Raw genomic sequence first — 24,841 nt, 5'->3', positions numbered from 1 at the left:
AACTACAGACAGAAGAGTGGATCTTCATGGGCCTCCCCGTATCCATGATGGACTGTTGAAAGGATCCATCTGATAGTGGCCTTGATAGTGACAGCTTTAATAAGTTCATAAGTGCAATAACTGTGTTTTGATCTTATTTGTGTTGTTGGTGGTTGGCTTGTTTTTGGTTTTTGGTTTTAGTATGTAACTGAAAGCTGGTGTTTCATAATCTGCCATTTTGCTACCTATTCTTTTGTGTTGTTTTGTTTATGTTCTCATTTTGTTTATGCTTTTTATTTTTCATAGTATTATTTGTCTTGGTTTTGGTTTTCGTTTTTGAGAAGGGGTCTTAAGTTTGTGACAATCATAATTCAGCTTCCTAATTGCTGAGATTTCAGGCATGCACCCAGCCTCCGAATTGTTTTTGTAACATTTTTAAATCTTAAAGTATTTAAAAATAAGAATTTAAAGGGCTGGCACATATGAAAGACTGCATTATAAAGATGACCACCATGTTTGTAAGAAGAGACACACAGAGGTTAGAAGCAAAATAGAGAGTAATGGTTTACTGGCTTTTACAGTGTTGTTTTAAAAGCCACCTTCTGTCATTATCTGTACATTATTAACTATATAACTTGAAAATAATGAAAAAGTCTTTGTAAACATTAATGACTCTATAAAGAAAGTGGAGGTTATAGAGAATGTAGCCAAACAGTAATAAACAATGACAGTAAAAATGTAAAAAAATAAAAGGAGAGAAAGAAAGAAAGAAAGAAAGAAAGAAAGAAAGAAAGAAAGAAAGAAAGAAAGGAAGGAGGGAAATAAGGAAGGAAGGAAGGAAGGAAGGAAGGAAGGAAGGAAGAAAGAAAGAAAGAAAGAAAGAAAGAAAGAAAGAAAGAAAGAAAGAAAGAAAGAAAGAAAGAAAGAAAGAAGTGGGAGGCAGAGAGCCACTGTAGAAAAAGAAAGCAATGTCATTTAACTCCCATGATTACAAACAGAAGAGAATTCTAGTGTGTGCATGCATAAGTGAAGCTGCATTTATTTTTATTTTTCATTTGTGTGTGTGTGTGTGTGTGTGTGTGTGTGTGTAAGTGTGTGTGTGAATTCATATGCAGAGGTCAGAATAATCACATCCTCTAGAGCTAAAATTACAAATGGTTGTAAGCTGCCTGACATAATGCTGGAAATCAAACTCAAATCTTCCGCAAAAGGAGCAAGTGTTCTTATCCACTATGCCATCTCTCTAGCCACATGAGCTACTTTTTTCTCTTTATCTCATATAAGTAGGCAAACTGGGTATCTAGAACCATCCTCAGAACATATATCTGCAAACTCATGCTTGCCATATTTGCATAAGAACATAGACATAACCTTGCCAGCCAACCACTTCAAGATAAAAAGCTCTGATGTGCACAGGCCTGGGAACATTTCTGTAACGCTTGAGTTAGTGGAAGCCCTTGTAACCACATCCCTGGTGTGGAACTAATAGATGAAAAAGCAGGAGGTCAAGCATTGGGGCCTTCACAGTTACAACTGCTGTAAAGATGCTGATTAAAGTCGAGATAAATCATCTCAAAGAGCTCATCATTGAGGCCATCAGAAAAGATTTTTCAAAGAAACAGCTGTGTCAGAACTGCTAGTAAGGAGTAATTTCTGTAACAATGGTGCCCTTTCTCACCTGGGACAAATCCTATACATTCCAGACTTTCAAAGATCTTACATTCCTCTCTTTATTCACTCATGTTCAATGAGTGATTACTACAAATCACACTGTCTGATACTCAGTCCCATTACCATTTTCAAAGTAAATCTCAGCCTGACAGTATAGCTCAGTGATAGAGCACATGCCTAATATGTCTGAAGCCTTGACTTTAATCCCCAGAAGCCAAGTAGGGTATCATCACGTTCATCCAATTGATATCATAATCAAATGATCATTGTCCTGGTTAGCTTTCATTGTCAGTTTAATAGAGCCTAGAGTTATCTGTGAAGAAAGCCTTAAATAAGGAATTGTCTACCTCTAATTGACCTATTGTATGTCTGTGGAGTTAGTCTTGACTGTTTATTGATTTACAAACATCCAGCCCACTGTGAACACCACTCCCTAAGCATGTGACTTGGGACTAGAATGAAAGCTAGCTAAGCATGAATCTACTAGTGTCTTAGTTAGGGTTTTACTGCTATGGACAGATACCATGACCAATGCAACTCTTATAAAGACAACATTTAATTGAGGCTGGCTTACAGGTTCACAGGTTCCATCCATTATCATCAAGGCAGTAGCATGGCAACATCTAGACAGGCATGGAGCAGGCGGAGCTGAGAGTTCTATGTCTTCATCTGAAGGCTGCTAGTGGAAGACTGACTTCCAGGCAGCTAGAATAAGAGTCTTATAACCTACATCCAGAGTGACACACCTACTCCAAGAGGGACGAGCATATACAAACCATCACAGCTAGTAAGCCAGCAAATAGCATCCCTGCATAGTTTCTACTTCCAGTTTCTTGTTGCATTCTACCTGGGCCTCTCTCAATGATGGACTGTGACCTGGAACTATAAGCTAAAGTAAACCCCTTTCTCCCCAAGGTTGCTTTTTGTCAGGGATTTTTTTTCACAGCAACAAAAGATAAACTATCAATGCAATCACCATTCTCTATGAATTAACATTTCAGATGAGCTATATTTGTAAGAAATTTTAGGAGGCAAACTATGAAATATTTTGGGGCATTTCTACCCTAAAGTTTAATATATCCCCAGATGTTAGCAAGAACACTAATCACCTGCAACAATCTTTCCTGACAATTGAAACGTTCAAAAGATAATATTATAAAGTTATACATATACAACTTAGTGATATTTTTACACATAGACACACTTGTATAGCTACCCGGTAAGCTTCTATCCTCTGTGTACAAAGAATACACTGCTTAGTTTAAATGATGTGGAAACTACTCAGTTAACATAGTATTCTCTTCTATAGAAAGAGTGAAAGAATGGAAACTAGGGGATGTACAAACATTGGAAAGTTGAAAGCTGTAGAAGAGTGGGTTTTCTTCTCTGAATTGGGCACCTCTCTGTACAACAGGCTGGCCACTGTAGTTTAACTACATACATCACCTGGCTCCTTTCTCTCACCAAAAATAATACTCATTAATATTTAAGTAGATGTTTTAAACACCCACTACATTTTATTCATTGCTTTATTATCCCAACTAGTATGCCTTTGGATATCGATGTTTGTATCTTGCAGATTTTCTGAATTCACTAATTATTAGTTCTATTAGTATTTTGGTGACATTTATAAATTTTTCTGTATGCATGATCATGTCATCTGCTGAGATGTATAATTTTGGTTTCCTACTTTCCAATTTTGTTGAGTTTCCTTTTGCTTTATCCTGATTGTTCTAGATCAGACATCCTGTATTGTGTTGAATAGAAGTAAATTTTTGTTTTAGTGGATAAATTTTTTATATTAAAGGAAATACCAAAATCTTTTTCTTCAAAGATTAAATTATAATGGTGGATATACAACTTCATTCATGACCTAATTTTCTAAGAGTTTTTATCATAAAGAGATGCTGAATTTTCTCAAATAGTCTTTTTCACGCTATTAGAATGACCATGTGATTGTAACATTGTGCTACAGTGGTGTTCCATATTTCTTGTCTATATTAAACTACCTTTGTATCTCTGGAATGAATCCCACTTGATTACAGTGAATAATCTTTCTTAAAGATTTGTTTTATTTTTGCTTCTATGTCTGTGTTCATGTCCATGTGTGTGTGTGAGAGTGTGTGTGTGTGTGTGTGTGTGTGTGTGTGTGTGTGTGTGTGCTTCCTGGTGAATACTGGGAACAGAACTATTGTCCTCTGCAAGAGCAGCAAACATTCTTACTCAATGAGCCATCTCACAAGCCTTGGTGAATGATCTTTCTGATCCACTGCTGCATTTGATTTGCTAGTATTTTATAAGGATTATCTAATAGGACTCCAGACCTTATTAGACCCTCATACCTTTGCACAACTAACTCCATGATGGAAGTACCATTTAGGCCATAAAATTCAGTATGAAGGCAGTACCTCCTGCAAAAATGAAAACAAATACTTTTCCATCCAAGTACATAGTTCTTGAAAAGTCTCTAAATGTAGTAAACTTGGTTTTTTTGGCTTCTGTAATTCTGTTTCTGGCTAACTGTTCTCGTTAACTGAAATATATCAATCTAAGATGTAGTTTTGTGCAATGAAAAGATAACCCTGAGAAAGGCTTATTGCTACACCAGGATCCTGAACACACAGGATAGTCAATGACCTGATAATACAGACTTTCTACTAGCTTACACCCGTGTCTGAGCAGTCCTCTCTGGTGGACACACCACAACACATTGAGCAAAATCTTTAAGAGCTGCAGTGCAGGCAACCCTTCCTAGTCTTTATGGTGTTCTGGCTATAAACCAAACAGCCTCACTAGAAGTTAAAATGTTTCCTGATTTTTTTTTATTTTTCTCCTGACAAGGCTACCCAGGACTGTTCTGTCTTCATTATCTAAACAGTATGTAGAAACACTGTCATAATCACCAACTCAACAATAACAGTAGGTTATAAGAGATAGGTGAGGTTCCTAAGTGGCATGAAGAAAATAGTATTACACAGACAAGAGATACCTGAAGGAGTAAAGTCCAAATATCAGCCCAGTGAAAATATGTAGAGAAGTCAGATCCAATTTTGCGATTTTTCTTCCAAATACCTAGAGAAGCTACATTATCATACTTACAAACAATGGCTTCCCATTCATGGATGAGAGGCAAATTAAAAAGGATTTGTGTACATGCACATATATATGTGTAGACTTATCCTTAGTCCATTTATGTATGCATATAGTCTATGGTCCACTTACACTAACTTTCCAAGCTTTGACTTTGAAATCACTGCTCTAAACCACTTCTAGGAAAATAATCTACTAGAAAATTGCATCCTAGATGTCTTCTGTCCTAATAAGAGCCTTTAGGATCCTTGTTGAACTTCTTCTGTCCTAATAAGAGCCTTTAGGATCCTTGTTGAACTTTGACTCAATGAAATAATTGGCATCAAATGAAAAAAAAAAGAATAAAATAAACAAGAACAGAAACTACAAGTGTATTTTACATAGTAAAATATGTTACAAAATGTGTTGGATCCACTGAGCTAGGGATGCAGTGATAGAGTGTTTGCATAAAGTCCTACGTAAATGATGCTCTTCCCTATGTAACAGCAATAAAATAAGATTATCTTTACAAGTAGGTATCTTTGTACTTCTCACTATCATTATAACAAACTATTTTACAGTAAAAAAGATCTCGTCTGCATCAACGAGATTGGGATCTATCAGATAGATATGGTGATACATACCTGTCACAAGGCATTCCAAAGGCTAAGGCAGGAGGATTGCAATTTGAAACTCATCTGAAATTGCACAGTGAGACACTGTTGAAGAAGGAAGAGGAAGAAGAGGAAGAGAAGAAGGAATAAAAGAAGACAAAGAAAGTGATGAAAAAGAACAGAAAGAAGAACAAGAAGAAGGAAGAAGAGGAGAAGGAGAGAAAGATTAGGCTCAACACCTCCCAGAGATTATACTGTTTTAAAAGACATGTATAGAAAAATGATATTAACATCTGCAGAGTTCCCAAAACACACTATATTAAAAATTAATTCATATTTATGAAAATTCAGTTTGGTCCTTCAAATTAATCTGTTACTCAACTCTTGGTTGCTGTGGAAATTTATCTGTAGTGGTTAGTTTTATTCATCCACTTGACATTCCAGGGAATCATCCAGGGACACGAGTCTTAATGAGGTATTTCCTAAATTAAGTTCATCTGTGAATATAACTATGAAGGATTATGTTTATGTTAATTAAGAGGAAAAGACCAGTCCTCTATGAGTGTCAGCACTTCCTGAGTAAAGGATTCTACACTCTATCAGAGTGAAAAAGGTAAACTGAACATGAGCATGTATTCTCTAATTTAATACTCTCATCTCTTGACTCTGGATGCAATTATCAATAGCTTCAATTCCCTGCTTCCCTGACTTTGCTACAATGATGGCTATAATCAGAAACTGAGCTCAATAAATCTCCTCTCCCTTAAATTGATGTACTAGTCAGACAGAGTTCTCTAGAGGAACAGAACCTATAAAATAAATCTCTCAGCTCTGACCAGAATTTGGGCGCATACTCTATAGCCAGTCTCACAAAACCCAGAGGAAGATCCAATCCCAGAAGCTCTAACACTCCCAGGATCATAGGACCAGAGGTGAGGAGGACACAACAGTTGCCCCAACACTGGAAGTAACTGGGACCAGAGGGACCTGGGCACTCAGGAACTCCACCCAACCAGTGGCACAGGTTCCTTTTGATCTGAGACAGTGCCCTGAACAGACCTTGGGAGCAAACTCCACAGTCAGTCCCACGACACTCAGCAAACTCCACTCCCAGGTGCTCTAACATGCCCAGGATCATAGGATCAGAGGTGTCCTGAGCAGACCTTGAGTGATAACTCCATAGCCAGTCCCACAACACTCAGAAAAAGCTCCACTCCCAGGCACTCTAACAGGCCCAGGTCCACAAGATCACAGGATCATAGCATCACAGGAGCTTGGTCACACCAGGATTTCAAGGTCCCAGAGGCAGCTTGACTCAAAGGAGTCCTGACACACCCAGGATCTCAGGATCATAGGATCCCAGAATCACAGGATCACAGAGATAGCTGAACTCTGAGGAGTTCTGACACAATCAGAATCACAGGAAGAACAGGCTCCAGTCAAATATATTGAGGGCAGGTAGCACTAGAGATAATCAGATGGCGAGAGGCAAGAGTAAGAACATAAGCAACAAAAACCAAGGTTACTTGGCATCATCAGAACCCAATTCTCCCACCATAGAAAGCCCTGGATATACCATCATACCAGAAAAGCAAGATTTCGATCTAAAAATCACTTCTCATGATGGTGATGGAAGACATTATGTCTTTAAGAAAGACATAAATAACTTCCTTAAAGAAATGCAGGAGAACACAGGTAAACAGCTAAAAGCTCTTAAAGAAGAAACACAAAAATCCTTTAGAGATTTACAGGAAAACACAATCAAACAGGTGAAGTAAATGAGCAAAATCATCCAAGATCTAAAAATGGAAATAGAAACAAAATCACAAAGGGAGACAACCCTGGAGATAGAAAACCTAGGAAAGAGACAGGAGTAATAGATGCAAGCATCACCAATAGAATACAAGAAATAGGAGAGAGAATCTCAGGGGCAGAAGATACCATAGAAAACATTGACACAACAGTCAAAGAAAATGCGAAATGCGAAAAGATTCTAACACAAAACATTCAAAAAATCTGGGACACAATGACAAAACCTAAAGATAATAGGTATAGAAGAGAGTGAAGATTCCCAAATCAAAGGGCCAATAAATATCTTCAACAAAATTATAGAAGAAAACTTCCTAACCTAAAGAAAGAGATGCCCATAAACATAAAAGAAGCCTACAGAACTCCAAATAGACTGAACCAGAAAAGAAATTCCTCCCATCAAATAATAATCAAAACATCAAATGCACAAAACAAAGAAAGAATATTAAGAGCAGTAAGGGAAAAAGTCAAGCAACATATAAAGACAGACCCATCAGAATTACACCAGACTTCTTGCCAGAGACTATGAAAGCTAGAAAACCCTGGGCAGATGGCATATAGACCTGAAGAGAGCACAAATGCTAGCCCAGACTCCTATACCCAGCAAAATTCTAAATTACCATGATGGAGAAACCAAGCTATTCCATGACAAAACCAAATTTACACAATATCTTTCCATAAATCCAGCCCTACAAAGGATAATAGATGGAAAACACCAACACAAGGAGGGAAACTACACCCTAGAAAAAGCAAGAAAGTAATATTTCAACAAACCCAAAATGAAATAGCCACACAAACATAATTCCACCTCTAACAACAAAAATAACAGGAACTAACAATCACTTTTCTTTAATATCTCTTAACATCAATGGATTCAATTCCCCAATAAAAAGACATAGACTAACAGACTGGATACATAAACAGGACCCAGCATTTTGCTGCATACAGGAAACACACCTCAGTGACAAAGGCAGACACTACCTCAGAGTAAAAGGTTGGAAAACAATTTTCCAAGCAAATGGTCCCAAAAAACCAGCTGGCGTAGCCATTCTAATATCGAATAAAATCAACTCTCAACCAAAAGTTATCAAAAAAATATAAGGAAAGACATTTCATACTGGTCAAAGGAAAAATCTACCAAGATGAACTCTCAATTCTGAACATCTATGCTCCACATGCAAGGGCACTACACTCATCAAAGAAACTTCACTAAAGTTCAAAGTACACATTGCACCTCACACCATAATAGCAGGAGACTTCAGCACCCCACTCTCAGCAATGGACAGATCATGGAAACAAAAACTAAACAGAGACACAGTAAGACTAACAGAAGTTATGAGCCAAATGGATCTAACAGATATTTATAGAACATTTCATCCTAAAGATTTATAGAACATTTCTCACCACCTCATGGTACCATCTCCAAAACTGAATGGTCACAAAACAGGCCTCAACAAATACAAGAAGATTGAAATAATCCCACCCACTCTATCAGATCACCACATACTAAGGCTGGTCTTAAATAACAAAAACAACAGAAAGCACACATACACATGTAAGCTGAGCAACACCATACTCAATGATAACTTGGTCAAGGAAGAAATAAATAAAGAAATTAAAGGCTTTTTAGAATTTAATGAAAATGAAGACACATCATACCAAAACTTATGGGACACAATGAAAGCAGTGGTGGGAGGAAAACTCATAGCTCTGTGTGCCTCCAAAAAGAAACTGGAGAGAGCTTACACTAGTGGCTTGACAGCACACCTGAAAGCTCTAGAACAAAAAGAATCAAATACAACAGGAGTAGACGGCAGGAAATAATCAAACCAAATAGAAATAAAAATAATTTACAAAGAATCAAAAAAAAACATAAGTTGGTTCTTAGAGAAAATCAACTAGATAGATAAACCCTTAGCCAGACTAACTAGAGAACACAGAGACAGTATCCAAATTAATAAAATCAGAAATGAAAAGGGAGATATAACAACAAAATATATTTTAAAATAATTATTCTGTTTGTTGAATATAAACAGTTGAAAATATTAAAATCATGTTCTAAAAACATCATGGAAATATTATTGACAATTTTTCTCCCTGTGCTTGAAGTTAGCATTTTCTTAATGTTTAACTTTTATTTTTGTTATTTTGAAATTTTAAAATATAATTACTGATAAAATAATTACTCTCCTAGAAACACTGATAATCTTTTTTAAGTAAACTGATTGTTAGACAATGTACACAGATGTGTGATGCATTTTAAATACTCTCTTACTATGTCAGGTGGTATCATATAAGGGCTTTTGAATATATTTCTTAATGATTCATTTTTAATATTATATGCTCTTTTACTAGGCTTAATCCCCAAAGAATATTTTGTATGTTTTTAAACAATTCAGTATTCAACATTAGATATAGGCTCCTCAGTTATGGATAGTATTAAATATTCATTAATGATATTTTTAGAGTAGAAATGGATATAAATATAAAAGTTGAGCACTCTGAGGCGGCGCCATTTTCGGCTCCAGACAACCGGCCACCTTCCTGGTCAGAGCACAGGTGTCCACCCAGCCGGAGAGGCTTCTGCCTCAGGTTCCGCAGGAGCCAGCTTGGTTCCGGGACTCCGCAGAGGGCAGTCTGCACAGGTGACAGTGTGTAATACAGAGGCCAGCAGTTTCTGGGACAGGCGAGAGCCACAGAGCCTCTGAGGTGGTGCCATTTTTGGCTCCAGAAAACCGGCCACCTTCCTGGTCAGGGCACAGGTGTCTGCCCGGCCCGAGAGGCTTCTGCCTCAGGTTCCATGGGAGCCACCTTGGTTCTGGGACTCCGCAGAAAGTAGTCTACACAGGTAAGAGTGTGGACTACTGAAACAACAGCTTCTGTGACAGGCCAAAGCAACACAGCTTCTGGGAAAGATCCTGTTTTGGGCCTTCATCTTCGGCCAGGAGGAGGTCCAAACACCAGATAACTGTGCACCTTCCCTGAAAGAGGAGACCTTGCCTGCAGAGACTGCTCTGACCACTGAAACTCAGAGGAGAGAGCTAGTCTCCCAGGTCTGCTCATAGAGGGTAACAATATCACCAGAGGAACAATCTCTAAACAGAGACAACTATAACAACTAACTCCAGAGATTACCAGATGGTGAAAGGTAAACATAAGAATCTTACTAACAGAAACCAGGACCACTCACCATCATCAGAACCCAGCACTCCCACTTTGCCCAGTCCAGGGCACCCCAACACACCTGAAAAGCAAGACCTGGATTTAAAAGCATATCTCATGATGATAGTAGAGGACATCAAGAAGGACTTAAATAACTCACTTAAAGAAATACAGGAGAACACTGCTAAACAAGTAGAAGACATTAAAGAGGAAACACAAAAATCCCTTAAAGAATTGCAGGAAAACATAACCAAACAGGTGATAGAATTGAATAAAACCATGCAAGACCTAAAAAGGGAAGTAGACACAATAAAGGAAACCCAAAGTGAGGCAACGCTGGAGATAGAAACCCTAGGAAAGAAATCTGGAACCATAGATTCGAGCATCAGCAACAGAATACAAAAGATGAAAGAGAGAATCTCAGGTACAGAAGATTCCATACAGAACATCGGCACAACAATCAAAGACAATGGAAAATGCAAAAAGATCCTAACTCAAAACATCCAGGAAATCCAGGACACAATGAGAAGACCAAACCTACGGATAATAGGAGTGGATGAGAATGAAGATTTTCAACTCAAAGGACCAGCAAACATCTTCAACAAAATTATAGAAGAAAACTTCCCAAATCTAAAGAAAGAGATGCCCATGAACATACAAAAAGCCTACAGAACTCCAAATAGACTGGACCAGAAGAGAAATTCCTCCCGACACATAATAATCAGAACAACAAATGCACTAAATAAAGATAGAATACTAAAAGCAGTAAGGGAAAAAGGTCAAGTAACATATAAAGGCAAGCCTATCAGAATTACACCAGATTTTTCACCAGAAACTATGAAACCCAGAAGAGCCTGGACAGATGTTATACAGACACTAAGAGAACACAAATTCCAGCCCAGGCTACTATACCCAGCCAAACTCTCAATTACCATAGATGGAGAAACCAAAGTATTCCACGACAAAACCAAATTAACACATTATCTCTCCACGAATCCAACCCTTCAAAGGATAATAACAGAAAAAAAACAATGCAAGGATGGGAACCATGCCCTAGAAAAAACAAGAAGGTAATCCCTCAATAAACCTAAAAGAAGACAGTCACAAGAACAGAATGCCAACTTTAACAACAAAAATAACAGGAAGCAACAATTACTTTTCCTTAATATCTCTTAATATCAATGGACTCAACTCCCCAATAAAAAGACATAGACTAACAAACTGGCTACACAAACAAGACCCAACATTTTGCTGCTTACAGGAAACTCATCTCAGAGAAAAAGATAGACACTACCTCAGAATGAAAGGCTGGAAAACAATTTTCCAAGCAAATGGTAGGAAGAAACAAGCTGGAGTAGCCATTTTAATATCTAACAAAATCAACTTCCAACCCAAAATAATCAAAAAAGACAAGGAGGGGCACTTCATACTCATCAAAGGTAAAATCCTCCAAGAGGAACTCTCAATTCTGAATATATATGCTCCAAATAGAAGGGTGTCCACATTCATTAAAGAAACTTTAGTAAAGCTCAAACCACACATTGCACCTCACACAATAATAGTGGGAGACTTCAACACACCACTTTCACCAATGGACAGATCATGGAAACAGAAACTAAACAGGGACACAGTGAAACTAACAGAAGTGATGAAACAAATGGACTTAACAGATATCTACAGAACATTTTATCCTAAAACAAAAGGATATACCTTCTTCTCAGCACCCCATGGTACCTTCTCCAAAATTGACCACATAATTGGTCAAAAAACAAGCCGCAACATATACAAAAATATTGAAATTGTCCCATGCATCCTATCAGATCACCATGGACTAAGGCTGATCTTCAATAACAAAATAACTAATAGAAAGCCAACATTAATGTGGAAAGTGAACAACACTCTTCTCAATGATAACTTGGTCAAGGAAGGAATAAAGAAAGAAATTAAGGATTTTTTGGAGTTTAATGAAAATGAAGCCACAACATACCCAAACTTATGGGACACAATGAAAGCATTCCTAAGAGGAAAACTCATAGCTCTGAGTGCCTCCAAAAAGAAACTAGAGAGAGCACACATTAGCAGCTTGACAACACACCTAAAAGCTCTAGAACAGAAGGAATCATATTCACCCAAGAGGAGTAGACGGCAGGAAATAATCAAACTCAGGGGTGAAATCAACCAAGTGGAAACAAGAAGAACTATTCAAAGAATCAACCAATCAAGGAGCTGGTTCTTTGAGAAAATCAACAAGATAGATAAACCCTTAGCCAGACTCACTAGAGGGCACAGGGAAAGCATCCTAATTAACAAAATCAGAAATGAAAAGGGAAACATAACAACAGATCCTGAAGAAATCCAAAACACCATCAGATCCTTCTACAAAAGGCTATACTCAACAAAACTGGAAAACCTGGATGAAATGGACAAGTTTCTAGACAGATACCAGGTACCAAACCTAAATCAAGATCAGGTTAATGATCTAAACAGTCCTATATCCCCTAAAGAAATAGAAGCAGTCATTAATAGTCTCCCAACCAAAAAAGGCCCAGGACCAGATGGGTTTAGTGCAGAGTTCTATCAGACCTTCAAAGAAGACCTAATTCCAGTTCTTCACAAACTATTCCACAAAATAGAAACGGAAGGTACTCTACCCAACTCATTCTATGAAGCCACAATTACTCTGATACCTAAACCACAAAAAGACCCAACAAAGATAGAGAACTTCAGACCAATTTCCCTTATGAATATCAATGCAAAAATCCTCAATAAAGTTCTTGCTAACCGAATCCAAGAACACATCAAAACAATCATCCATCCTGACCAAGTAGGTTTCATCCCAGGGATGCAAGGATGGTTCAATATACGGAAATCCATCAATGTAATCCAGTATATAAACAAACTCAAAGACAAAAACCACATGATCATCTCATTAGATGATGAGAAAGCCTTTGACAAAATCCAACATCCCTTCATGATAAAAGTCTTGCAAAGATCAGGAATTCAAGGCCCATACCTAAACATGATAAAAGCAATCTACAGCAAACCAGTAGCCAACATCAAAGTAAATGGTGAGAAGCTGGAAGCAATCCCACTAAAATCAGGGACTAGACAAGGCTGTCCACTCTCGCCCTACCTATTCAACATTGTACTTGAAGTCCTAGCCAGAGCAATTAGACAACAAAAGGAGATCAAGGGGATACAAATTGGAAAGGAAGAAGTCAAAATATCACTTTTTGCAGATGATATGATAGTATATATAAGTGACCCTAAAAATTCCACCAGAGAACTCCTAAGCCTGATAAACAGCTTCAATGAAGTAGCTGCATATAAAATTAACTCAAGCAAGTCAATGGCCTTTCTGTACACAAAGGATAAACAGGCTGAGAAAGAAATTAGGGAAACAACACCCTTCTCAATAGTCACAAATAATATAAAATACCTTGGCGTGACTCTAACTAAGGAAGTGAAAGATCTGTATGATAAGAACTTCAAGTCTCTGAAGAAAAAAATTAAAAAAGATCTCAGAAGATGGAAAGATCTCCCATGCTCATGGATTGGCAGGATCAACATTGTAAAAATGGCTATCTTGCTAAAAGCAATCTACAGATTCAATGCAATCCCCATCAAAATTCCAACTCAATTCTTCAACAAATTAGAAAGGGCAATCAGCAGATTCATCTGGAATAACAAAAAACCTAGGATAGCAAAAACTCTTCTCAAGGATAAAAGAACCTCTGGTGGAATCACCATGCTGGACCTAAAGCTGTACTACAGAGCAATTGTGATAAAAACTGCATGGTATTGGTATAGTGACAGTCAAGTAGACCAAAGGAACAAAATTGAAGACCCAGAGATGAACCCACACACCTGTGGTCACTTGATCTTTGACAAGGGAGCTAAAACCATTGAGTGGAAAAAAGACAGCATTTTCAACAAATGGTGCTGGCACAACTGGCGGTTATCATGTAGAAGAATGAGAATTGATCCATTCCTATCTCCTTGTACCAAGGTCAAATCTAAGTGGATTAAGGAACTCCACATAAAACCAGAGACACTGAAACTTATAGAGGAGAAAGTAGGGAAAAGCCTCAAAGATATGGGTACAGGGGAAAAATTCCTGAATAGAACAGCAATGGCTTGTGCTGTAAGATCGAGAATTGATCAATGGGACCTCATAAAATTGCAAAGCTTCTGCAAAGCAAAAGACACCGTCAATAAGACAAAAAGGCCACCAATAGATTGGGAAAGGATCTTTACCTATCCCAAATCGGATAGGCGACTAATATCCAATATATATAAAGAACTCAAGAAGGTGGACTCCAGAAAATCAAATAACCCCATTAAAAAATGGGGCTCAGAACTGAACAAAGAATTCTCGCCTGAGGAATACCAAATGGCTGAGAAGCACCTGAAAAAATGTTCAACATCCTTAATCATCAGGGAAATGCAAATCAAAACAACCCTGAGATTCCACTTCACTCCAGTGAGAATGGCTAAGATCAAAAATTCAGGTGACAGCAGATGCTGGCGAGGATGTGGAGAAAGAGGAACACTCCTCCATTGTTGGTAGGATTGCAAGCTTGTACAACCACTCTGGAAATCAGTCTGGCAGTTCCTCAGAAAATTGGACATAGTACTACCGGAGGATCCAGCAATACCTCTCCTGGGCATATATCCAGAAGATGTCCCAACCGGTAAGAAGGACACATGCTCCACTATGTTCATAGCAGCCTTATTTATAATAGCCAGAAGCTGGAAAGAACCCAGATGCCCCTCAACAGAGGAATGGATACAGAAAATGTGGTACATTTACACAATGGAGTACTACTCAGCTAATAAAAAAATTAATTTATGAAATTTCTAAGCAAATGGATGGACCTGGAGGGCATCATCCTAAGTGAGGTAACCCAATCGCAAGGAACTCGCACAATATGTACTCACTGATAAGTGGATATTAGCCCAGAAACTTAGGATACCCAGATATAAGATACAATTTGCTAAACGCATGAAACTCAAAAAGAATGAAGACCAAAGTGTGGACACTTTGCCCCTTCTTAGAAATGGGAACAAAACACCCATGGAAGGAGTTACAGAGACAAAATTTGGAGCTGTGACGAAAGGATGGACTATCTAGTGATTGCCATATGCAGGGATCCATCCCATAATCAGCTTCCAAACGCTGACACCATTGCATACACTAGCAAGATTTTGCTGAAAGGAACCAGATATAGCTGTCTCTTGTGAGACTATGCCGGGGCCTAGCAAACACAGAAGTGGATGATCACAGTCAGCTATTGGATGGACCACACGGCCCCCAATGGAGGAGCTAGAGAAATTACCCAAGGAGCTAAAGGGAACTGCAACCCTATAGGTGGAACAACAATATGAACTAACCAGTACCCCGGAGCTCTTGTCTCTAGCTGCATATGTATCAAAAGATGGCCTAGTTGGCCATCACTGCAAAGAGAGGCCCATTGGACTTGCAACCTTTATATGCCCCAGTACAGGGGAACGCCAGGGCTAAAAAGGGGGAGTGGGTGGGTAGGGGATTGGGGGGTGGGTATGGGGGACTTTTGGGATAGCATTGAAAATGTAAATGAGGAAAATACCTAATAAAAAAATTAAATAAAAAAAAGTTGAGCAAATTTTTATGTATTATTTGATTCTCAAAATACTCAATATTATTATGTTTGATGTATAAATGCATTTAAATATTTAAAAAATTAAGAAAAAATATGTCTCTCTTTTTCTTTCTCTTTCTCTGTCCCCATGTGTATATGTTGTGTGTATATGTATGTGCTTGTATGTATGTACATGCATGTATGTCTGTACATGCATATGTATGTATGTTTATTATATATTTATATATGTTTAAGTATGTGTATACATATAAACGTGATTTATTAAAATGGCTTACAGGCTGTATTTCAGCCAGTCCAACAATGGCTGTCTACCAATAGAGGGTCCAAGAATCCACAAGCTATTCAGTTCTAAATCTACATGTCTCATCTGGTCAACAGTGTACACCAGTATCCCAAAGAGTGGGCACCGATGCCTTTAAAGAATGAGCTTCTTTCTTCCAGAGGTCCTGAGTTCAATTACCAGCAACCACATGGTGGCTCATAACTATCTGTAATGGGACTCAATGCCCTCTTCTGGTGTGGTTGAAGACAGCTAAAGTATACTCATAGACATTAAATAAATAAATAAATAAATAAATAAATAAAGCTTTTAAAAATGAACTTCTTAGTGAGAGAGCAAACAGGTGGCAATAGGTTGCCACCAGAAAGACTGAATATTAAAGCTGGATAGTCATATCTCCAAAGATCTGGATTAGAAATATATCTTCCCACCTCAAATGATTTAATTAAGGGGAAAAACATCACAGGCATAGTAGGTCAATTTTGTTTTAGTTAATTCCAGATGTAGTTAAGTTGACAACCAAAAGCAGCTATCTCATTGCTTTTTCAGAATATTGCAGCACCAGGTAAAGAACAACTTAAAGGCTACATTAAAAAGTGGCTCGGCTCAGTTTCAAACCATCACCAGCATATAGGGACAATGTGTTCAACACGTGAACTAAGAGGGTAACGTTTATCATCTAAACCATAACACAATTCAACCATATTTTTTCAAGATTTGAGGGGTTTTTTATATTTTTATTCATTTAAACCAGTTTTGCTACCCAACATTATCATAATGTGTTCTTTCATAAAAAGTGTGATGTGGAATCACGTGCTCCCTGAGCCTTTGTAATTTTTGTTCTTTCTTCAAAGAGTAAACAAAGTAAAACATTTCATTTCTCCTTAAAGACTGGCTGTGGTCATGGGAGCTTTGAATATGCAGACACCCTACAATGTTTATTTACTAGATATAGAATTCTTGACTCTGAGTCTATAGCAAGTACACCTATTAAATGAAAAAATACTATACTTCAATTTTTATAACATCTAACTGAAGTTTAACTCATCCTTGTAAATATAGTGAATAAGCCCCAGTACTATTTGCAGCACATAAAGACTATAGAAATAGAAAATCAGCAATTTCCATGTCACATTTGGAGTATGGCAAGTTCCCCAAACATTTCTGCTAATTTATGCTCATTACTTTCAACTATGACAGTTTAAATCTACCACATACAGTATTGTTTTAATGTATCATTAAAACCATGTATGTTGAATCACAATATCCTTGATGTTTAATAATTTTATTTTAATATACTTATTTACTTTATCAACCTATGTATTTATATTGGAATTTTTAAATGTTCTCAGAATACACAAGGCCCAGCCTTCAAGTTGTAAAGAGCCTAAAATGGAAGCACATTTATATCATCAGCACAATGTATTTCAGTTAAATAAGTGAAATAACCTAAGTGCTATTTAGGGGGTAATTAGCATCATTATGGATGGGAAAGGACAGGTGAGGGGGAAAGTAAAAGAGAAATCAGGAGACCAATTAGATGGCAAGTAAAGGTGGACTGTCATGCATCATGGCAACCTAATGCAATTCCTGGAACCCAAGCAAAGGTAGAAGGAGAGTACTGACTCCACAACATTGTCCTCTGACTTCCATGGACATGCTATTATAGGTGTAATTCCATACACACACACACACACATTTAATATTTTTAATTTTTAATACTGCTTAAAGTATTTAATTCAAGTTAAACATTTTTGGCACAGGCAACCATTAAGTCATGATGAGTTTCTCTCAATAACATCATAGAGGAATTACCAATAATTTTTTTCTTTTATTGATGTTGAATTCATTAACATAGTTATTTCCATCTATCTTCCTTAGCTATAAAGGGTACATTTGCTGATTGATAGCTCATGTTTTTGTGTATTTTTGTGATTTTAGAATTGAACCCGAGACCTTACACATGATGAGCAAGTACGATGCCTCTGACCTAGTGCCCAGTTCCAGCAGATAATCTGAGAACAGCTATTTTGAAGCTATTCTATCCTTAAAGAACAGTCTATGCCTTATTTACCCATACCCTCCAACTGGAAATCTATCTGTCTTTTCCATGAGCAGCACAGCTACCTTAGTACTCATTCAATGGATCATAGGTGATAACTCACATCCCATGGTTCCCTCCATTCCTCTGCACCCTACCAGCCTCATAACTTGATAAATCTTCCTATGTACATAGATGATCTCTTGAAGCCCTTCATTATCGACTCTAATGTCTCTCACGCCTGGCTGGTAGGAAAAACCTGCACTCTCTCATTTTACTGTTTATAAGTCCCTGTCTGACAACTTCCAGATCCCACAATCTGCCACCAAAATTTTAAAAGTATAAATAAAACACAAACTCTAACTTCAGACAAAGCTTTTAAAGTTCCCAAAACAACTGTCATAGGTGCACATGCATGTAGATGTCGAAGATCAAACTCAGTCATCTTCCTCTATCACTCTCCACCTTATTTTTTTTTATTAAAACTAGATTCTCTTCTCATAGGATATATGCTGATTATAGTTTCCCCTGCCTCTGTTTTTCCTACTTCCTCCCCCTCCTCTCGCTTCCTCCATATCCACTCCATTTCTGTCTTTCATAAGAAAATAACAGGCTTCTAAAATGTAACAGCCAAATATGACAACACAAAATCTAACAAGATGAAGGAAAAACTTTCATATTGGGTACACTTCTGACTTGCAACTGTGCACGTGCATCTGTCGCTCTGTGCAGACGGCTGGGCGGCCCGGCAAGATGTCACAGCTACAGATGAAACTCCTGCGCAAGAAGATGGAGAAGTGGAACGCCAAGCTGCGGCAGTGGAACTTGAAGCTGCAAGAAGCATCAGACACGAGCCTGTCCCAACCTCAAAATGGAGATGGCCCTAAAGAAACAGGAAAAGGTGGAAAAGCGAAAAGGGCCCTGAAACATTCTGTGCCTGTGGGCTCAGCAGAAGCACAAAGTGGAGGCATGCCTGAGGAGACCTTGGAAAATGCCAAAGTTAAAAAGTCACCCCAGAAACTTACAACTTTAGCCAATGGAGAAGCAGCACCAACACCGCCTCCTGATTCAGAAGTAAAAAAGAAAAAGAGGAAAATGGCAAATGATGCCGGGCCCGATACAAAAAAAAAAGCAAAAACTGAAGAAAGTGCTGAGGCCTGTGAGGAACCGGAAGATGATGTGGAAAGGGCAGATGACAGCGAGGTGCCCAGCCTGCCCCTAGGACTGACAGGTGCTTTTGAGGACACTTCATTTGCTTCCTTGTCTAACCTCGTCAATGAGAACACCCTGAAGGCCATAGAAGAAACGGGCTTCAAGCGCATGACGGAGATCCAGCATAAAAGTATCAGGCCACTTCTGGAAGGCAGGGATCTTCTGGCGGCTGCGAAAACCGACAGTGGCAAAACCCTCGCTTTCCTCATCCCTGTGATCGAGCTCATTGTCAAGTTGGAATTCATGCCCAGGAATGGAGCAGGAGTCCTGATTCTCTCTCCTACCAGAGAACTGGCCATGCAGACCTTTGGTGTTCTCAAGGAGCTGATGACGCACCACGTTCACATGTATGGGTTGATCATGGGCAGCAGCAACAGGTCTGCTGAAGTGCAGAAGCTCCACAATGGGATCAACATCATCGTGGCCACGGCTCCTGGACCACATGCAGAACACGCCAGGATTTATGTATAAGAACCTGCAGTGTCTGGTTATTGATGAGGCTGACCGTATCTTGGATGTTGGATTTGAAGAAGAATTAAAGCAAATTATTAAACTTTTGCCAGCATGTGGACAAACCATGCTCTTTCCTGCCACACAAACTCGAAAAGTTGAAGACTTGGCAAGAATTTCTCTGAAAAGGGAGCCATTGTACGTGGGTGTTGACGACGACAAAGAGGTTGCCACAGTGGATGGCCTTGAGCAGGGATATGTTGTTTGTCCCTCTGAGAAGAGGTTCCTTCCGACTTTCACATTCCTTAAGAAGAACCGGAAAAAGAAAGTGATGGTCTTCTTTTCATCTTGTATGTCTGTGAAATAGCACTATGAGCTGTTGAACTACATTGACCTTCCCGTCTTGGCCATCCATGGAAAGCAAAAGCAAAATAAGCGAACAACCACATTCTTCCAGTTCTGCAACGAGGATTCGGGAATACTGCTGTGTACTGATGTGGCAGTCAGAGGGCTGGACATCCCTGAAGTGGACTGGATTGTTCAGTACGACCCTCCCGATGACCCCAAGGAATACATTCATCGTGTCGGTAGAACAGCCAGGGGCCTGAATGGAAGAGGGCACGCCCTGCTCATCCTGCGCCCTGAAGAGTTGGGTTTCCTTCGTTACTTGAAACAGTCCAAGGTTCCATTGAATCAGTTTGACTTCTCCTGGTCTAAAGTTTCTGATATCCAGTCTCAGCTGGAAAAAACTGATCGAAAAGAACTACTTTCTCCACAAGTCTGCCCAGGAAGCATACAAATCCTATATACGAGCATATGACTCTCACTCTCTCAGGCAGATCTTCAATGTGAACAACTTAAATTTGCCTCAGGTTGCTCTGTCTTTTGGTTTTAAGGTCCCTCCTTTTGTTGATCTGAATGTGAGCAGCCATGATGGCAAGCTTAAGAAGAGAGGGGGTGGTGGGGGTTTCGGCTACCAGAAAACAAAGAAAGTGGAGAAGTCCAAGATCTTTAAACACATCAGTAAGAAGCCAGCAGACCGCAGGCAGTCCTCACATTGAGGCAATCTGCCTTCCACCTGGACTGACTTTGCCCAGCTTCCCCCCTCCTCAGAACCCTTTAAAAAGGAACTTTATGACCTCTAGGATCATTTTTTGTCTTTACTATGATGATAATATTTTATTTTTAAATACTTCCATAAAACAAATTTTATCACTAAAAAAAAAAAACTTTCATATTGAAGTTGGGCCTGACAACCCAACAGAAAGAAAAGTCTAAAGAGCAGGCAAAAGAATCAGAGACCCATTCATTCTCACAGTCAGGAGTTCCATAAAAGTACTAAGTTACTCTGTGTGTGTGTGTGTGTGTGTGTGTGTGTGTGTGTGTGTGTGTGTGTGTGTATGTACATATATGCAGAGGATCTGGTGTTGACCCAGGTAGACCCTGTGCTTGCTGCTTCAGTCTCTGTGAGCTCGTATGAGCCTTGCTTAGTTGATTCAGAGGGGAGTGTTCTGATAGTATTCTCTATCCCCTCTGACTCTTACCACCTTTCTACCTTCTCTTCTTCAGGATCCCCTGAACACGGAGGGGAGAGATTTGATGAAGAGCACTTTAGACTTGCTCTCCAAATGCTGTCTGGCTGTGGAACTCTGTATCTGTTCCCATCTGCTGCTGGAAGAAGCCTCTTTGATGATCAAGCACTGATCTATGGGTATAGCAGGGTATCATTAGGAATCATTTTATTCTTTTTTTTTTTTAGACCAGTCATATTTGATTTTTCCCTAGGTCTCTGTGCCATCTAGTCTCTGGTTCATAGTTACCCAAGCAATGTCAGGCATGGGTTCTTTCGCATGGAGTAGGCCTTAAGTCAAATCAGACATTGTTTGGCTACTCCCACAATTTCTGTGCCACCATTGCTCTAGCATATTTTGCAGGCAGGACAGATTTTAGGTCAAAGATTTGTGGTTAGTTGGGTTGGTGTCCACATTTCCTCTTTGGTAGCCTACAGAGTACCTTCTTGCACCAAATAAACTAGAAGGGGTTAAGGCTACAGGTAGGCACCAACTTGACTTCTGCGTGTTCAATGAGTTATGTAGATATTGTCTTCAGCAGTGCTGCACTGCCTCAGTTTGTGGAGAGCAACCCTTTGTCTTAGCATACCCCTGGGTTGTTAGAAGATTTTTATGGGGTCTCCTAAGCCAACAACTCAGTTGAGTGTAACCCAATCCCTTCACTGAAAGCTTTGCCTGACTCCAAGAGATGGCCTATTAAGACTCCATATTTCTGATTCCTTGGAGTCCTCATTAGAGTCGCCTTCATAGATTCTACAAAGTTTCCACTCTAATAGGTTTCCATACCACCCCACAAGTGACCCCTAATTCCAGATGGCTCTTGCCATACTCTTTCCCTCCATCCACCTTATACTTCTACCTCCTATCTCCACCCACTCTCAGTCTAACCATAAAATCTATTCTATTTGCCCGCCCAGGGATATCCCCCCTAAGTCCATCCTCTTTATCTACCCTCTCTGGGTCTACAAATTGTAGCTTGGTTATCATTTACTTAACAGCTAATATTCACTTATAAGTAAATATATATCAGATTTGTCTTTTTGGGTTTGGGTTGTCTCAGTCTGGATGACGTTTTCTAATTCCATCCATTTGCCTGCAAATTTCATAATGTCATTCTTTTAACAACTGAGTTAAGCTCCATTCTGTAAATGTATCACATTTTATCTAGTCTTTGGTTTAAGGACATTCAGGTTGTTTCTGGTTCCTGGCTACATGAACATGGTTGAATAAGTGTCCTTGTAGTAGAATGGAACATCTTTTGGATATATGCTCAATGTGGTATACGTGGGTCTTGAGGTAAATTAATTCCCAGTTATCTGAGGAACTGCCATATTGATTTCCATAGTCCTAAACAAGTTTGCAGTCCTACTAGCAATGAAGAAGTGTTCCACTTGCTTCACATGGTTGCCACCATAACCTGTCATTTGTGTTATTGATCTTAGGCATTCTGACAAACCTAAGATAAACTCTTTAAAAAATTTATTTGCATTACCCTGATGGCTAAGAACGTTGAACATTTTCTTTATTTCTCAGCCATTTGAGTTTCCTCTCTATGCATATTTCTCTGTTGATATCTGTACCTCATTTTTAATTGGATTATTGGTTTTTGGATATCTACTTTTCTTGAGTTCATTATATATTTTGGATTTTAGTCTTCTGTCAGACATGGAGTAGATAAAAAAATATGTATATCTTTTTCCATTCTATAGGTTTCCATTCTATAGGTTGTCCAAGTGATGGTATCCTTTGCCTTACAAAAGCTTTTCAGTTTCTGTTGCATGTAATTTTAAATTCCTGCTTGCTCTTTGCTCGGTGCCATGGCCAACACTATGCTCTGAGATCAAGCACTGCCAATGGCCATCTCACCCAGCCCCCATGGCTAGCTTTGCCAAGTTGCACTGATCTCACACAGCTCTGTCAAACCGCCAGCTCACGCATTTCCCATGAACACCAAGAACTGCAATCACTCTACACTGACCAACCACCCATCGACTAGCTCTGCCAATCTTCTTACAACTGCCCAGGCTACGCTCTTTCCTCTTGCCCACCTGAGTTGCTGTGGATGGGAAACACCAGATAGCCTTAATATTTTAAAACCAGCCAGATAACACAACTGATGGACTCAGAATCTATAGCCTTAAACTAATCAGCTACCCTATATTAGAATTCCTCCAGTGAACCAAGGCCTTACATGGTTTGTGCTCCTCCCCCCAAAGCCTGGCTAAAAAGCCTCTCTCTCTTTCTCTTTCCCTCCTCTTCCTGCTGGGACCCAAAATTCCCACTTTTTTTTCTTTCGCCCAGTGATTAGCTTCTGCAGTCTTTATTGACATAATCAAGAAATAATTACGGAACCAGATTTTAGTATCAGCTCCTCCTCCTACAAGTTCCTCATAAGGTCTCATTAACTAATTGTTGATCTTAATGTCTGCAATATCAGTGTTCTGTTTAGAAAGTGTTTTCCTGTGCCAATTTATTAAAAGCTATTCACCCATTTTCTCTTGCATCGGGTTCAGTGTATCTGATTTTATTTTTTTAACTTTTTTTTAAGATTTATTTATTTATTATATGTAAGTACATCGTAGCTGTCTTCAGACATTCCAGAAAAGGGTGTCAGATCTCATTACGGATGGTTGTGAGCCACCATGTGGTTGCTGGGATTTGAACTCAGTACCTTTGGACAAGTAGTCAGTGCTCTTAACCGCTGAGCCATCTCTCCAGCCCCCATATCTAATTTTATGTTGAGGTCTTTGGTCAACTTGGTCTAGAGTTTTGCACAGAGATCTATTTGCGTATTTATATATGCAGACATCCAGTTTGACCAATACCATTTTTTTTTAATTGTCCTTTTTCCCCCAGTGTTTATTTCAGGCTTTATCAAAAATCAGGTGTCCATATATGTTCAGATTTATGTCTGATTCTTCAGTCCCATTGATCAATGTATGTGTATTTATGCCAATACCACGCTTTTGTTTGTTTTTCTTACTGTAGCTCTATAGTACAACTTGAAACTAGGACTTGTGAAACCTCCAGATGGTACATTTATTTTTCAAGATTGTTTTAGCTATCCATGGGGTTTTTTTTCCCATATGAAGTTGAAAACTGTCCTTTCAAGATCTGTGAAGATTGTAAAATCTAAGAAAATGAATAATTTTCAAAATATGAACCACTTCCTAAAGTTAAATCAAAATCAGATAAACAATTTGCAAAGACCAGTGATGGGTTACATCTAATTGCATTGTTGGCAAAAAGGGCCCCTGGGAAACCCTCAAACAACCCAGGCTATTGATTGCTCTCTGCAAACTGATGGTAAAGCCCTATTGCTGAAGAGAACATGTTCATAC

General features: G+C 38.8%; 1 pseudogene; it reads left to right on the top strand.

Moving 5' to 3' along the window:
* The first annotated feature begins 19,020 nt into the window (after nucleotides 1–19,020).
* LOC110284296 (ATP-dependent RNA helicase DDX18 pseudogene) lies at nucleotides 19,021–20,990 on the top strand (annotated as a pseudogene).
* Nucleotides 20,991–24,841: the final 3,851 nt, after the last annotated feature.

Source organism: Mus caroli, unplaced genomic scaffold (genome assembly GCF_978045245.1).
Source record: "Mus caroli unplaced genomic scaffold, Mus_caroli_1 scaffold_18, whole genome shotgun sequence".
In the NCBI taxonomy this organism is placed as follows: domain Eukaryota; kingdom Metazoa; phylum Chordata; class Mammalia; order Rodentia; family Muridae; genus Mus; species Mus caroli.
The sequence above is the reverse complement of the archived record's forward strand: the minus strand, read 5'-3'. Positions and strand labels throughout refer to the sequence as shown.